Source organism: Chanodichthys erythropterus, chromosome 23 (assembly GCF_024489055.1).
Source record: "Chanodichthys erythropterus isolate Z2021 chromosome 23, ASM2448905v1, whole genome shotgun sequence".
Classification (NCBI taxonomy): Eukaryota; Metazoa; Chordata; class Actinopteri; order Cypriniformes; family Xenocyprididae; genus Chanodichthys; species Chanodichthys erythropterus.
In genome coordinates this window covers 11,790,629-11,808,618 of record NC_090243.1, presented here as the reverse complement: position 1 = coordinate 11,808,618, position 17,990 = coordinate 11,790,629, and the positions used below count along the sequence as shown (strand labels likewise).

The window sequence follows — 17,990 nt, the reverse complement described above, 5'->3', positions numbered from 1 at the left end:
TGTGCAGTGAGATTGTTCAATCTTATAGTCCATGCAGCAGTAGAGCATCAGATCAGTGTCAGAGATGTTCATCAGAAGCAGAGAGTGAGTGTTTGTGGAAGAACTGAGAGCTTTTATCCGTCCTGCGTAACTTTGGTGAATATAAGTGGGCTCTGGTTTAGGTTCTGTCCCATAAACATATTCGAGCTTCAGAATTCTGACAAATGTTTGGTTTCCATTTATAATGATCCACGTAATCTCTTTATCATCTTTAATGTTACAGGGGAGTGTTGTGTTTCCTCCTGGATGAACTTTCACTGATGATCCTTCGGTGAGAATCAAGGAGACAACAGTGAAATCTGGAACAAAAAAAACAATAACTTGCATAGGTCTTCTTTTTTTCTTTTCTTTTCTTTTCTTTTTTTTTTTTTTTTGCAGATGTACAATGATATTTTATGTTTCAACAAAGTCTTTCAATAATATGGATCTTGAAATTTACATGTGCTTATCAGTCAAACTTGTTCATACTCACATATAAACAGTTTCATGAATGCTGTCTTTTGGTTTCTTTCCCTGTGATTTATGGCAGAATGTTCTTTCTTTTATGTTTATTCAGCACTCATCTGTTCTCACTGCTCTCTCCCCCGCCCTGCTTGCCACAAGTATTGTAATAAGATTTTAAGATGTCGTTGTCTTTTTTTTTTTACACTCCATTTTGAAGGGAACCTTCATTTTAGCTTGAACAGATGCCATCTTCACTCACCACAATGGAACTAGACGCATCTGTATACAATTTATATAATTTAATGCTGCATTTGGAATTTTATAAGATTTATGTAAAAAAAAAAAAAAAAAAAATTATAATATAATGAGGCAAATGTGCTTAGGCACAGAAGTTCTAATATACTTTTTACTTTAAATATATTGGAAATAGATTCATACTTTCTTCAAATGGTGTTTCAGTGAAAGATGAAAAGGCCTGTGCCAGGGTAAACATGCTAAACACTATATGAAACACGAATAAGATCAGAATTTTTTTTTTTTTTTTTTTTTTTGAGCTAGCATTTATTTTGTTAATCCAATTCACATTACTGATTTTTATACCAATGCCTTCAACACCTCCCCAAATCCACATCAATTTAAGCATTTTAATTAAAAAAAAAAAGTTAATTAAGAAAAAAAGGAACTAATACATGTTAACAATTAAAAATCATAACAGACATTATGTGTGTGTGTGTGTTATAGTCCATAGCAGAGTTGTCAATGGTGTTACGTCTGTTCCTGTTGCTCAGACTTACCGTATTTTTACAGATTTTTTTTAATGTTCAGGTGAAAGTTATTAGTAAATGTTACAAATCAAATTAAACAAGAGAATATCCTGATTACATACATATTAATGCATGATTAAAAAAAAATTAAAATACAAATCTTTAGTGTTTTTAAAATAATTTCCTTGTGTTTCTTGATTTGTCTCAACAACTCATAGTGGGTGGAGTTAAATACACTCTAAGAAGAAAAGGTTCAAAAATGAACCTTTTGAGGTTCCTGGCGATTGCAACTGTGGGGGAACCTTAAAGGTTCATTTTTGAACCTTTTTAAAAAGGTTCTATTTGAAACTTCACTTAAAGGTGCATTAAAGCCCCATTAAGGTTCCATTTTGAACCTTTTCCTTTTAGATAGCAATAACATATATTAATAATAATTATTAAAATATAATATAAATTATACATTAACTATATGTCTTATATATAACTTGTATAACTATATCTTAATCCCATTTCAAAACACTGAATACAGAACACAATGATTGTCTATAAAATGTTTAATACATAAATATAAAATGTGAGCACAGGCACCAATGGACAGAGAAAAAAGGAATATTGTTTTTTATAATTCAAATAAATAAATAAATAAACAATCAAATAAATAAATTAATTCATTCATTAATCTATACATTTCCATCAACTTTTAACAGAATGTAGCTGAATATCTATCATTTTTATATTATTAAATTTTTCATTTATATATAATTTTTAAGATAATGTTTGAACAGGACATTAAACAGGACATTTTTATTTTTCAAATAATGTTAGAGTGTTTCTCGGCTTTGAAGCATATTCAAGGTTGAAGATGAAGTACATTGTCATTAGAATAACATGGTCATATGACCTGGTCATATCGTCTACTTCACAGACCTTCTCCCCTTGCATCATTATTTCTAAAACAGACTGCATCCAAGTGTAACCCGTGCGGCTCGCTTATGCCCAGCGTGATGTGCGGCCAGCGACACCGGGTATTAAAACTTGGTCTGCGTTGTTACGTTGTGTGGATGCAGAAACAGACACGGGACAGCAAGCAGTCGATTCACTGGATCTTTTTACTGAGTAAAAGAGAAAATAAGCAGCCTCAGACTGAGTGGCCCTTATAACACTCTCTTCCATCGAATCACATTTCAAAGAGGGCGGAAGAAAACATGAACATAAGGAAAATAATATAGAAAACATACCTGTTTAACAGAGACAAATAAGCAGCCTCAGATCGAGTGGCCCTTATAACACTCTATAAAACAAATATGGTGCGCCTCCATTACCATGTGCTGGTCTCACATAAAGAGAGAAATATATCTCAAAGAATGTAAAATATCAAAAATAATCCCAATGATAGATAAAACAGTACTTTACATATACATATTGGGTTGAAATAAAGATATAAAAGATATAATTAACATTAGGATTAAATAAAATTAACAGGATGACAAAGAAACCTACCTCTTCCATCGAATCACATTTCAAAAGGGAAGAGGAGGAGACAGGACAGGAAATTAGGTCATACTGTGACCTCGCATCACTTAAAGGAGAAGCGCACCTTTAGATCAGGTATCATAAAACGTATATGAACAATTTTGTGTGAATTATAACAATATTTACTAGTATACTTTGTATACCTGTTACACAAGGCACCATTTACAGTATATACAGCACAGGGTTGGGTGTACGTGGTTCCTAAACAAGAAGAGAATAATGTTATATTCAGTATAACATGTATGTATTCAATATAAACGTATTAAATGATACATAATTTCCATTATTATTTGCTTTTAAGTCACAATTTGAAACACAATTTTACTCACAACTGAGGGGACATTAAGGGCTGGATATAATGATAATATTTCCTTTGTGGAGTGATGTTTCATATAGTCTGTCCTCTCACTCTTTGTCCGTGTCATTTAGTCCTCTAAAAGGATTTGGTGATCTCCAAGCATTTGGTTTTCATTTTATCCAAGTGGATCCCAATGCTGTAATCATCTTCTCCTGAATAAATCTACCCAAAAAAATTTGTCTGCTATTCTTAAAAAACTTAAGTTGATTCTGTCTGGGACACTTACCCCAACTGCCCTTGACCTCTTTTGATACACATCTTGGTCAGACAGATTGTCCATCTAAAAAAACAAAAGAAATATATTATTAAGCAAGTGTGTAATTTTAGAGAATGGTGGAGAGTAAAAACAGTTCTCTATATTTCCAGGTCTCCAACAAGCGAACAATTCAACAAGGTGTGCTCAGCCATTGTTACAAAATACCAGTGCCCGGTTGCATAAAGCACCTTAAGTGTAATTTTCCCATAAGATCGCCCTTATGTTTCCCTTAAACTTAACGGTTATTTTCTGCAACACCCTTAAGTGTTACTTAAGGGTTTCTTTAAGCGAAACATCATAAACCCTAAGAATATCCCTTAAGTAATCCTTTTAAAAACGATGTGTTGCATAAAGCCCCTTAACTGTCATTTCCCTAAGTATAACATAAGGTTTGGAAAACTTCACCTTTTTCCCCAAGTGTTACAAGGAGTGAGCAGGTTCAATCCAAGTATTCTAACAAGACACGATCGACTGCTTTATATGATGAACAAATTGTAATTTAGGTGTTTATTCACATAAACATTGATGGAATTACATACGTATTTATATCTCTTATGGTCAACGGATGCGGAAATGTGTGCATCACGTGCAAGAACAAATCTCATTGGTTCTTGTGTTTGCGCGCACATTCAAGCTTCCAAAACAGCCTTATTCAGTCTTTCAATGAATGGACATAAATGATGAGAGAATATTAAAAATATCTTTATTTGTTATCCAAAGATGAATGAATGTCTTATGGGTTTGCAATGACATGAGTGTGAGTGAATGACGGCAGAAATCCCAATTTTAGTATTAACAAATAACGTGTCCATGGCAACAGCAGAATTTTATAATGGCAAAACCTGGATTGCTGTCGTGAAACACTTAACGGTTTCTTTTACCTAAGAAAACAGGTATTATACAACACCCTTAAGTCATTCCCTTAGTTAAGGAGAAATCACACCTTACAGTATTAGTTCACTTTCCATTTAAATTTTCCTGATAATTTACTCTCCTCCATGTCATCCAAGATGTTCATGTATTTCTTTCTTCAGTTGAAAAGACATGAAGGTTTTTGATGAAAACATTCCAGGATTATTCTCCTTATAGTGGACTTCACTGGACCCCAAATGGTTGAAGGTCAAAATTACAGTTTCAGTGCAGCTTCAAAGAGCTTTAAATGATACCAGATGAGGAATAAGGGTCTTATCTAGCAGAAAAGATCGGTCATTTTCTAATTTGTTTTTAAAATGTATATGCTTTTATATAAACAAATGATCTCCTTCAAGTGGTTCTGCCACTTCCGTATTCTTCAAACAGCATACCCTATACGTCCTTCGCCTTCCCTATTCAACTTATGGAACGAATGCAGCACCAGTTCCGTTTTTCCCGTAAGTAGAATAGGAAGGCGTAGGACATACCCCAACATAAGCTTTTTGAAGAATACGGAAGTCTTTTACGGAACCACTTGAAGGAGATCATTTGTTTATAAAAGCATATACATTTGATTTTTTTTAGAAAATGACCAATCTTTTTGCTAGATAAGACCCTTATTTATCATCTGTATCATTTAAAGCTTCTGGCACACTGAAACTAATTAATTTTGACCCACAACGTTTGGGGTCCACCTAAGTCCACTATAAGGAGAAAAATCCTGGAATGTTTTCATCAAAAACCTTAATTTCTTTTCGACTGAAAGAAAGACATGAACATCTTGGATGACATGGGGTGAGTAAATTATCAGGAAAATTTTATTTGAAAGTGGACTAATTTAAAGATATTTTGTTGAAATCCGATGGCTCAGTGAGGCCTGCATAGCCAGCAATGACACTTCCTCTCTCAAGATCCATTAATGTACTAAAAACATATTTAAATCAGTTCATGTGAGTACAGTGGTTCAATATTAATATTATAAAGCCACGAGAATATTTTTGGTGTGCCAGAAAAACAAAATAAGGACTTAAATAGTGATGATGAGTGTGTCGAATCAGCAGTTCGAGCGCCAAAGTCACATGATTTCAGCAGTTTGGTGGTTTGACGCGCAATCCGAATAATGATTCGACACGCTGATTCATAACGCTCTGAAGCTTAAGGGGGGTATAATGCTATATTCTGACTTATTTACACTGTTAAAGGGTTGGATTCTCATGCTAAACATGGCCAAAGTTTCAAAACACGAGTTGGACGAATGACGGAGTACTGTATTTCTGTGCCAAAAATACTACACCAGCTTCCTGCAGCAGTGTTTTGAATTTGGCCATCACTAAATAAGTTGTTATTTAGTTTTTTTGGCACACCAAAAATATTCTCGTCACTTTATAATATTAATATTGAACCACTGTACTCACATGAACTGATTTAAATGTGTTTTTAGTACATTAATGGATCTTGAGAAATGTCATTGCTGGCTATGAAGCCATCGGATTTCAACTAAAATATCTTAATTTGCATTTCGAAGATTAATGAAGGTGTTACAGGTGTAGAACGGCATGAGGGTCAGTAATAAATGAACTAACCCTTTAAGGTGCTTTATGCAACCGGGCACAGTTCTTAAGAGACAAGACTGGAAGAGTGTATGTAAGAACATGTCAAAGAGCCCTTCAGTTTATATATATTAGCTATGTAAGTGAAAAGGTGTTATTTCATTTGGCATACTTACATCTACAATACTTGCCATATTTTTAGTGTCACAAGTCCTTGGACCCTTGGTAAAATAACCCATTTCCTTACTTTGCTAAACCTGCTACGAATTTAATTTAGTCTTTCAATACCAGCCAAATGTGATCTTTCTTGAATTAGTTTTTAAGCATCTCATGCCATGTGTCACTTACCTGGTTCCTTACCTGTTCGTCTCATAATTGAGATCCCTCACCTTCATCATCCTTTGTCTTCAGTCCAGACCAATCCGCTCACCATCATCTACAAATACAAAGAGACTGTTATCATCCAGCTGATTTCATTCAACCTGTCATCATTCAATCTACTAACCTGTTTATTCTCCCCATCTCTGCCACCTGCAATAATAAACCTTTGTGAACTGTATTACGTTGTCTCCTTCTGTCCGTGACACCATGACTCCTTTAAAAATAATATTATTTAAAATACTATAAAAGGCTGGGCTATGTTATAATGCAGGGCTCTTTGACACGTTCTTAAATACACTCTTCCAGTCTTGTCACTTAAGACTGGTTTTTGGTAACCAGGGCTAAACTAACCTTGTTGTATTGTTTGCTTGCTTTACCTGAAATTAAAGAGAGGCAATTTTACCCTCCATCTTTCTTTAAAATTATGCACTTACCTGTACTTCACTGTGGGAATTAAGATATATATGTGCACATCTGATCAAACAGATTATTTTTTAACTCCATTTGCTTTGTGATAAAAAAAAAAGTAATAAATACATTTTATAAAGAAAAAAAATCTCCACTCTCCTTAAGTTTTTTTGTATTGCTAGTGGGGTAGCTGATAAATTTCTGGTCACCCTGTTTGAGCAATACATTGTGTTGAGATTGATCCATGTGAAATACCAAATCAAGTCCTACAGAAACAAAAAACTGCAGAGAGGTGCATGTTATAATGGTACTACTAACAGCTCAGTAATTTGTAATGATAGCAATATAGTTTAGCTAAAAGTATGTGGAAACCTAACCATCACACCTATACAAGTTGATGGGCATCCCATTCCAAAACGGGAATGCAATATAAGTTTAAAGCAATGTAAGTTGTTTTGGATAACAGTGTCAACTAAATACATACATGTGAGAAAATGCTAGTCACTGAATTCTTCAGTACAACCTATTAAGTAATTAAAAAATGTTAATAATAATTAATAGAGGTGTCCACATACTTTTTAAAACTTTAAGAGTAGATGTAATAAACTTACACATGAATGGTGTGTGTGGTCTTGGTAGGCATCTCAGTCTTTAGGTTTTCTTCTAATCTTATGAATTTAACTTGATCCTTCAATTTAGGGAATATTTTAGGTATCATAGTTTTCAGTTAGGTTCATTCAAGTGTCTGCATCAATTCCATTGTCTGTTAAAACAACAGGATTCAATAGTAGAATGTCATATCTGCTTAACTGTGAAAATGTCTGTTTTGCTGCAATAGGGAAGTTAAACAGAGTGTGCATTTTTGTGAGATAAACCTTGAAATGTAGGGATGATCACCTGGAAACTGTTGCCATCAACCAGTCAGCCACATGGATTTTCCAGTGAATCAGCTCTGAGCTCATTCTTGCCTCTATATGCAGAGAAATATTGCAATTTAGAAAACAATGCGTTATAAAATATGAATAAAAATAAACTTTTCATTTTTTACTAAATTCTCTCTCTCTCTCTCTGTGTGTGTGCGCAAACACACGCGCACACACAGTAAGGATAAAAAACGGCAAAATATCTTGAAATAGTACATGTGGAAAAGGTGTAGTAAGTGGTACACCCGGAATTATTTCTCCAGGCCGTTAAATTGACAATATTGTGGCCGCATTAACACGACGTGTCTGCTTAGACCCGTCGTCATTTATTCATTATCACACACCTTAAAGTTATTATGACATTAAATAGGTGTTTCATAGCTTTTCAAAAAGTTAATAGTTTATTTGAGACGTTATGTTGTCTTACCTCAGATTTTTGTGTCGTTCCGCTCAGTCCCACTCGGTCCCGCTGCTGCCGCTTCAAAATTTGTAACGGTTTTTTCCACGTGACCACTGACATCATTGCGCGAGAGAGACTTGTGGAGATTCAGTGCATTGCGTTGCGTACCAAAGCCCAGATACAGAAAACATTTAAAGCATTTTCAAGGATTTGCTTATTCATGCTTAAAAACGAAACAATATTAATAATCTCGTTTACTTTGAGTGAAAATAATGTACTTTTGAATTGCTAGTTATTTGTCAGTATTCTTATTTTGTAAAAACATTTAGGCACAAGCAATCTCAGCACATAAATGATTAACAACAGCTGTAGTAAAAGCAATAGTAGTAGTAGTAGTAGTAGTAATGATGATAATAATAATAAACTAAATAAAGAAAAAAATAATCTTCCTGATGAAACCTTACACAATACAATTATGAAATGTTTTCTAAAACATGAGCTAATAACAAAGTAGATAAAGTTGGAACAGAAGGAGAGATGAAACATAAAATAAATTGCCTGTGCATCACACTTTACTCATGATTTTTGCTCTAAAACTGCATAGTGTCCTTTTCAATTGGGGAATATTTATACGGTTGTCTAAGCGGAAGATATTGAACACAGTCTATTTTAGGGCTAAGAATTTCACGTCACCTCTCCATTTAACATTGAACAGCTTCTTGTCCATTTATGAATGTAAAACTGAATTTTTATTCTTGGTCTTCTTAGTTTATGCTTTAAAAATGGACAAAAAACATGGTGTCTTTCAATGTTATGATGCAATTTATAGAAATGTGCGGGGAGGTCCGGGGTACAGATGAAACACTGTATCGACTGTACACTCCAATCATATTAGAAAAGGTTCATAAACGAACCTTAACTACACACAGGTTCTAATATGAACCCTGTTACCACAACAAAGGTTCTAAAAAGAACTTCCAAATAACCATTTTACCTGTAAGTTCAACTTTGAACCTTTTTGATAGTTAGAAGTTCATATTTGCACTGTAAAGTTCTTTATTGAACTCCAAAGGTTCGACCTCTTCTAAGAGTGTAGAGAGCAATAATATGAGCTTAACTTGACTAGTATTAGTTCCTTATGGTCACAGTTTTTACCACATAATGCTGTCATCTAGTTTTGGACATTTTAAAGACAAGATAAGGAAACAGAAATCACTACTCCAGCAAGATGTCAGGAAAAGAAACACCAATAAAAAGAATGATGCATGCTTTAATATGTAAGTAAGCTGTAAATAAACACTACGATTTTATAAATATATACCCAGTCTGTAAAAAAGTGGATTTATGCCATTTTGTTTTACCTATAGGTGTTATATCAACTAAATCTCACATTTTTAACCTTTATGACTTTCGTTAAAGTATTCTTGTCAGGCTAATTAAGTAATATTAAATAGTGTTTCAGTTCAGTAAAACATGTTCATTTTAATGTTGCCACAGCATAGTGCTTATAAAGAGCATATATTATGATATTAAGATAAATTACAGTTAATGTTAATGAAAAAATTCTGTGTCATTTGCACTCTAATTTTAAAAAATATATACATGACATAATATGTATTTATTTATTGTTTCATTTCTAGGTTTCACTGTTGTCTCCTTGATTCTCACTGAAGGATCATCAGTGAAAGTTCATCCAGGAGGAAACACAACACTCCACTGTAACATTAAAGATGATAAAGAGATTACGTGGATCATTACAAATGGAAACCAAACATTTGTCAGAATTCTGAAGCTTGAATATGTTTATGGGACAGAACCTAAACCAGAGCCCTCTTATATTCACCCAAGTTACGCAGGACGGATAAAAGCTCTCAGTTCTTCCACAAACACTCACTCTCTGCTTCTGATGAACATCTCTGACACTGATCTGATGCTCTACTGCTGCACTGAATGCAGACTTGAACAAACTCACTGCACTAAACTGGACTTTGAAGGTATGTGTTTCAGACAATCCTATGGACATGAATTTATATTGATTTAACACGGATGACCAGGTGAACACTGAAAATCATAAAAAAGAATATGTATGACTAATCCTTGGAAATTTAAAATAGGAGAGAATCAGCCTAAAATTTTGATAACTTTAATTTTGGACAATTTTATCAAAATTTGAGACGTTATTTAGAAATGTAAATAAACTGTGAATTAGTGTGAAGTGTTCTAATAGAACGCATGGACAGATTACATTTTGAACATGAATTAATTTTGCTAATCAAACTTGCTTGTTTAAAATATTTTATATTTTTATACACCATCACGTAACGAGGCGGGACTGAGGCAGAGATCCATGTGCAAGCTTTTATTTACAGTGAGCATGGTTGTACAGGCTGGGTCGAACAGGGGCAAACAGGAACAGCAAGGGACAAGCAGAATCGTAGTCAGGAAACAGGCAATGGTCAGGACAGGCAGATATCACTCACAGGACGTTAGACAAGGCAAGGGTCAGGACAGGCAGCGACAGGTCAGAAATGGGTAACAGACAGGAACAGTAACGACAGGCAGACAGGTAGTGATGGCCGATTTCGAAACACATGCTTCATGAAGCTCCGAAGCTTCATGAATCATTTGTTTCGAATCAGTGATTCGGAGCGTGTATCAAACTGCCAAAGTCACGTGATTTTAGTAAACGAGGCTTCATTACGTCCTCACTGTTTCGAAACATTTCAAAACAGTTCGAAATTTCAGTGGTTCACCGGTAGAGGGCGATGATAAAGTTAACCCATGAATCATGCAGATTCACTGAGAAGCATTGAACAAGTGTCTATGGGTTTTACCTGATCTCTGATCAGTTTTATAAATTTGTAGATGTTTTAATTAGACATTAGAATAATTAAAATGAATAATGGTAGTTATTAATCCCTTATTGGCCTGTTTAGCTTGACCATGGAACAGAGAAACAAGCCTTGAAAATTGATAAAAGAACAGATATACAGTCACTCTATATGTAGCCTAATCTTATTAGAGAATTAGTTAATTGCATTTAATAGATTTTACTTTCAATAAAACATTTGCAATATATTTGTAAAAGGTGTTTTTACTGCATGTTTAGTTTGAGTTTTGTTGCATTTACACTCTTTTGACCACTGCGGCCGACTTCAACTTCCGGTCGACTTCCTTGGGCACTGGTCAAAACCCAAAACTGCTGTTCAGAACTCTATGGGTGACATCACGGACACTACATCCATATTTTTTTACAGTCTATGCTTTCACGAAGCTTCGCTCTGCCCATCACTACAGACAGGATATAAACACTCAGAAATGACAACAGCATAATCACAACTTCACAGTGACACTAGTCACTAGACAAGCAAAGTTAAAAGATGATCAGGTGGTGTTATGTTTTCACGTAATCATTATTTGATCTGAATCACTGAACTCATCTAGAGCCCAATCTCTGAGTTAGATTTATGTTATTGATTACAGCAGCACTGTGATTCTACAGAAGATCAGCTTATACAATACAGAATTTTTTTTATTTTTAAAAACTTGTCCTTATCACAAAAAATAAAAGGAAATTCTTTTAGGCAAACACAGACATCAAGTATCAGCCTGTGAATCTCAACGACGGTGACAAGCAACATATTCTGATCAACAGATCAACTCTGAACATTAGAAAACAAGCTACTAAAAAGTCACAGAAAAACAGCAAAATTTTAATAGTGAGAATAAATGAAATTACTAAGACAATTAAGCTCATAATTTATTCATGCAGCAATGCATGATGGGAGCCATGGATGAATTTTGATTGGTGGCTCCCAGAATGCCCTGCAACATGCTTTATGATGGCCACCACTGTTGAGATTCACAGGATGATTCTTGATGTTTGTGTGTTTAAATGAGCTCTACTTTTTTTTAAATCAGAATTCTTAAAAAAAAAAATGTATTGTAAAAGCTGATCTTGTGCTGTAGAATTACAGTTCTGCTGTAATCAATAATGTAAAACTAACTCAGAGATTGAGCTCTAAATGAGTTCAGTGAATCGGATCAAATAATGTTTACGTAAAAACACAACCAACAAAACCTGATCATCTTTTAACTTTGCTTGTCTGTTTGGTTTTAATGCAGTTAAAACTGCCTAATCAAAATCTAATATTAAAAAGTCAAGGATCAAGATCTCAACTAAAACAAACCCTGACCTCGATGATGGTAACTTAAAAATTGTGATTTTCTCCTTTGGTGATTCTGCTTGTTATCATCAGGTGTATTCAATAATGCTCAATCATCACTCAATTAATCACTTATTTATCTCATTAATGCTTCAGTGGGTGGAATAAAAATATGGCAGGACTTTTACTTTCTGACCCCTGGAATCTCCACCTCTGCTGATACTTGATGTCTGTGTGTGTGCCTAATATATATATATATTTATTTTTTTGTGATAAGGACAGCTTTTTTAAAAAAAAAAATCTGTATTGTAAAAGCAGATCTTGTGCTGTAGAATCACAGTGCTGCTGTAATCAATAATGTAAATCTAACTCAGAGATTGGACTCTAAATGAGTTCAGAACAAATAATGATTATGTGAAAACATAACCAACAACACCAGATTAATTTTTAACTTTGCTTGTCTGTTTGGTTTTAATGCATTTAAAACTGCCCAAACAAAATCTAATACTAAAAAGTCAAGGATCAAGAGCTCAACTAAAACAAACCCTGACCTCGATGATGGTAACTTAAAAATTGTGATTTTCTCCTTTGGTGATTCTGCTTGTTATCATCAGGTGTCTTCAATAATGCTCAATCATCACTCAATTAATCACTTATTTATCTCATTAATGCTTCAGTGGGTGGAATAAAAATATGGCAGGACTTTTACTCTTTGGCCCCTGGATTACCCAACTCTGAATGACACACACAAACAAAACATAAACGACTGGTTAATCAAGCTACTTAATACAGGGTTTCAGAGTAAAGTAAACTTGGCCGCATATTCACAGATTCTAATTTTCCGGATCAATAACGTGTGCGCTAAACGCTGTTACTACACAAATAACACCTCTTTTTAATCGTAGTAACATAGACAAGCAGCAACAGCCTTATTTTCCTCAAAACCAGCTTTCATCCGCAGTGGAAAACACGCACTGATCTCTATTCGCACAGGCTAAGAGATAGAATGGAAGGAACCGTCTGCAAAGTCCTACGAAACTCCAAATACTTTACTTGAAACAGTCAAGAACCTCACTGTAATACAATGTTGGTGATTTCTGTGCAGGATTCCACACCACTCCCCTTCACCGCTGGAAAAAAAAAATCACGAACGTGGGCTATATAAAGGTATCTGTCACATCTGGGATGATGATCTGGCATGGAATGATCATAAAATCTAAGCTAGGCAGGTCAGTTAACAAAATACCGTTTAAAAAATTACTATTAAAACGTGGTGGAAAACATGTGTATCTTTCATTTCCAATGTGTATATCGTAATGTATTATCTTGAAAAATATTTATTGTCAAATATGTTGAATGTAAAGTCCTCTGAGGAATTCCACCATTCAGTGTGAATTTATCTGAGAATATTCCTAAATAAGGAAATCTATTCAGTGATTGGTCCATGCCTATGTCGTCATCCAAAATACCATTTGTGGCACAGCAAAGTGTCGTGAATCATCTCTAAGACGCTGACGCTCTGACACTTAAGATGTATAAAAGATGTATAAATTATAACTGAGATGCTTCATAAATAACTTTTAAGCGCAGATTTGATGCAAGATTTTTTTTCAGTAGTGTTCTTGTGAGTAATTGTCAGAGGCTTGATAAATATGGGTTACCATGATGGTGATTGGTGGTTCCAGTAGTTGGCCACTAAACGTTTAAACATGGGGTTGTGCCAAAACACAATTGAAGCAATAAACTGAAGTAGAAATAAATGAGTATAATTATGTGTAATTGTCATTTTAGATGTCATAATGTTTTGATTTATCAATGAATTTGTAATATAATAATTAATATGACCCCTTAATATATTTTATTCGCTAATCCGGTGATAGTACAATATGGATTATAACTGTAGTGCAAGACTGTAGGAAATGAGAAAGATATCAGTAATCAGCATATGAATCTCAACAATGGTGACAGTAAACAAAATATTCATAAAGATAAATTCGACATAAAAAGCGAATAAAACAGAACAAAAATCACAGCAAACAACTATCGTTTTCGAACAATAGTTAGAAAAAATATTGTACAATTCAGCTGCATTATTTATTAATAGTGTGATGCATTCTGGGAGTTTTTTTGTTTTGTTTACCATGGTACCCAGCATGCATTGCGGCATGAAACTTTGGTCACCGTTGCTGAGACTCATGGGTTGATTGTTGATGTGTTCTTGTGTCACCGCAAAAAGAAACTTTTTTTAAAATTTATAAATATAATCACATGTTGACACATTCCAATTAACACTGGGCAGTAAGGAAAACCCACGATTCTAGTATAACCATAATTTCCGAACTTTAATCTTTTTATAACATTACGATTAAAGATACATAGCTATCTGAACTCATTTAGAGCCCAATCTCTGATTGACATTATTGATTACAGCTGAACTGTAATTCTACAGCACAAGATCTGCTTACACAATACAGATACTTTTTTTTAAAAAAGTTGTGCTTGTTACAAAAAAATAAATATATTTATGTATTTTAGGCAGACACACACACAGGCATCAAGAATCAGCCTGTGATTCTCAATGACGGTGACAACAATTTGTGATCAACAGATCAACTCTGAACATTAGAAAACAAGCTACTAAAAAGTAACAGAAAAACAGAAAAATTTTAATAGTGAGAATAAAGAAAATTACTAAGACAATTAAGCTCATAATTTATTCATGCAGCAATGCATGATGGGAGCCATGGATGAATTTTGATTGGTGGCACCCAGAATGCACTGCAACATGCTTTATGATGTCCACCACTGTTGAGATTCACAGGATGATTCTTGATGTCTGTGTGTTTAAATGCTTTTTTTTTTTTTTTTTTAAATCAGAACTCTTAAAATCAAGTTGTATTGATAAAGCTGATCTGCTGTAGAATCACAGTTCTGCTGCAATCAATAATGTAAATCTATCTCAGAGATTAGGCTCTAAATTAGTTCAGTAACTCAGATCAAATAATGATTATGTAAAAACATAACCAACACCACCTGATCATCTTTTAAGTTTGTTTGTCTGATTGGCTTTAATGCAGTTAAAACTGCCCAAACAAAATTATAAAAAAGGCAAGGATCAAGAGCTCAACTAAAACAAACCCTGACCTCGATGATGGTAACTTAAAAATTGTGATTTTCTCCTTTGGTGATTCTGCTTGTTATCATCAGGTGTCTTCAATAATGCTCAATCATCACTCAATTAATCACTTATTTATCTCATTAATGCTTCAGTGGGTGGAATAAAAATATGGCAGGACTTTTACTCTTTGGACCCTGGATTACCCACCTCTGCTGACAACACGTCGACAGACGAGACAGAGCAGGTTACTTATGATATTAAACAAAGTCCCAGCTTTCAAACTGTGTAGTTATTAAAAAAATTCAAACAATCAAAACCGTTTTGTGGCTCTTTACTGTGTTGTGACCATGATCGTGACAGATTGCTGTAGCGCCTCAGCTCAAGAGGCTCATGAACCGATCATCTCTTCCTACTAGTCCATTTATAGAATCAAATAAACATGAATGAACATGAGAATGAATGTTGTTTCAAACGTGGAAAGACGTCAATATGCACAATTTTTCAAGTTTAACTCCACCGATGTTAATCTTCTAACTTCTGACTGCTTTGTTGGACAAAATGGCGGATGCGGCGTTCTGATTGGTTAGATTGCTTGTCAATCAAACTCCCCAAGCGCTCTTTGATGATGTGGGTGGTTACGTAACCGCAGATAGCCTGTCCATCATCGATTAAAGCCCGCCCTGGCAATTTGATTGGCTCGGCCTTCTGGGAGCCGAGCATAATTACTCCACAATGGATCGAGTCCAGACCGAACTTCCCGTCCAAAAAATGTTGTGGGCGGGGTTCGGGCTGGCACCCAGGCTAGCTGCAGACGTGTGACAGAAATAAATGTCAGTGAAGTTCGTAATAAGTGAAGCTGGTAATGCTGTTTGTGGAGTTCTTTAATCCTCCTCTGCTGAGATATTAAGAGATTTAATGTCTTTTGCCTTCAGTTGATTTCAGGCTGGTCGATTTGTTGCTATAAGTTGCTAAATTACGTTGTGATTTCATTGCGTGATGACATTATCACGTAGCCACAAACGCAAATCTCCGTTTTTGTGAATTAGACACATAAAAAATAATTTTGTAATATGTTCAGATTTTGTAATATAGCAATATAGATGTGTTCATAAAAAAAGGACATACAAATATAATTTGTAAAAGTAGTAACATCTTTATGATCACATATTACTTTTTTTAAATGCAGTACAAATTGGGTGAATAAACATTGTGGTACCCTACCTTTCTCATAAATGTCCAGTAAACCATCTTGAAAAAAAGTTTTTACACTACTTTTTGAAGTGTTCACCCAAGTTAAACATCCTGTTTGCCGTTATACTTTGTGAATGCTTGTCAATAATCTGATTGATTCAGTACCATGGACAGTGATAACTCTACAGGACTGTAAACATCCGTCAATGCACATTATTTGTGATATTGTGAGAGTTTATTGTTAAACGAAGGTGTCATACAACAGGAAAACATAAAAAAAAATAGTTTAGAAGTTTAGCCATTCATTTTATTTAACACGTGGAGAACACTGTTTTTATTACCACTTCAAACCAGAAAAACAGAGGTGAATAAAATAGCAATACATGGGCTGTATGTTCTGTAGGTATAGAAACAGAAACAGAAAAATATCCATATTCTATATTGTATAGTTGGATAAAATGTAGTTGTCTGTTTGCACAAAATAAAACAATATCGAACTTTTGAGACGCTCCCTATGTGGTTTTCCGCACAACATTGGACATTCAGCAGACATTCAGCAAGTAAGTAAGCGATTAAACAATATATGGCCGTTTTGTTCGATTCTGGAAAATGTACAGGTTGAGAATAGTTAGTTGTCAATAGCATGCCATGCTTTGTATTTGCAAATATTCACTTCAAAGCACATATAATTAGACAAATCTTAAACGCGGAAGTCCGAATGTGCGAATATAAAACCAACTTTACCGAAGAACGCATTAAACATGCACGTCCAAAACATGCCAATTTTTGCCATTTCTAATGATACATTCGTCCGCTGGTTCCCTCCAAGCTACGAACTTAAAATAAAAGTTTCTTTTCTTAAGCAAAGAACGTGTGTGTCTGGTGTTCATGCGAAACAACACCGCTTTACTACGGAAGCCCAAAGAGACGACTCACGACGTTTTAGGCTTGTTTGAAATGAGCAAATTCTGCGCAGAACCGATCAACGGTGATCACCGCGAGATGCATGCCGGTTAGAAATGTGTCCGAGGGTGGTCCGCATAGACATCATATAGGTAGACGCCCTATCGAACGCTACTGCCTATTGGCACGGACGAGCCGTGGAGCCGCCATCTTGGACCGGTCGCCAGCTCCACTCAGTGTAACTTGTTTGACAGGTGCAATGAGCTGTCAGCGCATTTAATTAATCATATCTCACTGAATACCTAACTGATTTTGACGCGGGGTTTTTTGCTGCAAAGGTCATTCATGTAGCTATGATACAGGACACATTGTTCAGTGCATTTTAATATTCATAGTAGGCTTAACAGTTATACAATATTCTGATATAAGATAAAGTGACCAGACGTCCAAAATCAAAATATGTGATGTAGGATATAAGGTAATTTATAAATCACACACTATAAATATGATAAAAAAAGCAGAAACAGATAGTTGCAGTAAAATAAGATATCTCAGTAATACTAGCAGAAGTGGGAGGGGTAACTCGATTTGCGCTTTGCCATGTGTATACATTGCTTCCTAATATCACGTGCACAAACACAAAT

General features: G+C 34.7%; 2 long non-coding RNA genes across 4 annotated transcripts; both read right to left on the bottom strand.

Annotated features, from left to right (window-relative positions):
• Positions 1 to 2,035: 2,035 nt before the first annotated feature.
• LOC137014292 (uncharacterized) lies at positions 2,036 to 3,672 on the bottom strand. Of its 2 annotated transcripts, XR_010893834.1 has the most exons (6): positions 3,365 to 3,672; positions 3,110 to 3,274; positions 2,924 to 2,981; positions 2,748 to 2,826; positions 2,486 to 2,538; positions 2,036 to 2,359 (listed from the first exon to the last, which is right to left on the bottom strand). It is a non-coding gene; the product is annotated as an uncharacterized lncRNA (long non-coding RNA). The 2 variants fall into 2 exon arrangements; XR_010893835.1 differs by lacking the exon at positions 3,110 to 3,274.
• Positions 3,673 to 7,271: 3,599 nt separating this feature from the next.
• Positions 7,272 to 8,621, bottom strand: LOC137014170 (uncharacterized). Of its 2 annotated transcripts, none has more exons than XR_010893811.1 (3): positions 7,996 to 8,621; positions 7,543 to 7,615; positions 7,272 to 7,408 (listed from the first exon to the last, which is right to left on the bottom strand). It is a non-coding gene; the product is annotated as an uncharacterized lncRNA (long non-coding RNA). The 2 variants fall into 2 exon arrangements; XR_010893810.1 differs by having other exon boundaries at positions 7,275 to 7,408; positions 7,521 to 7,615.
• Positions 8,622 to 17,990: the final 9,369 nt, after the last annotated feature.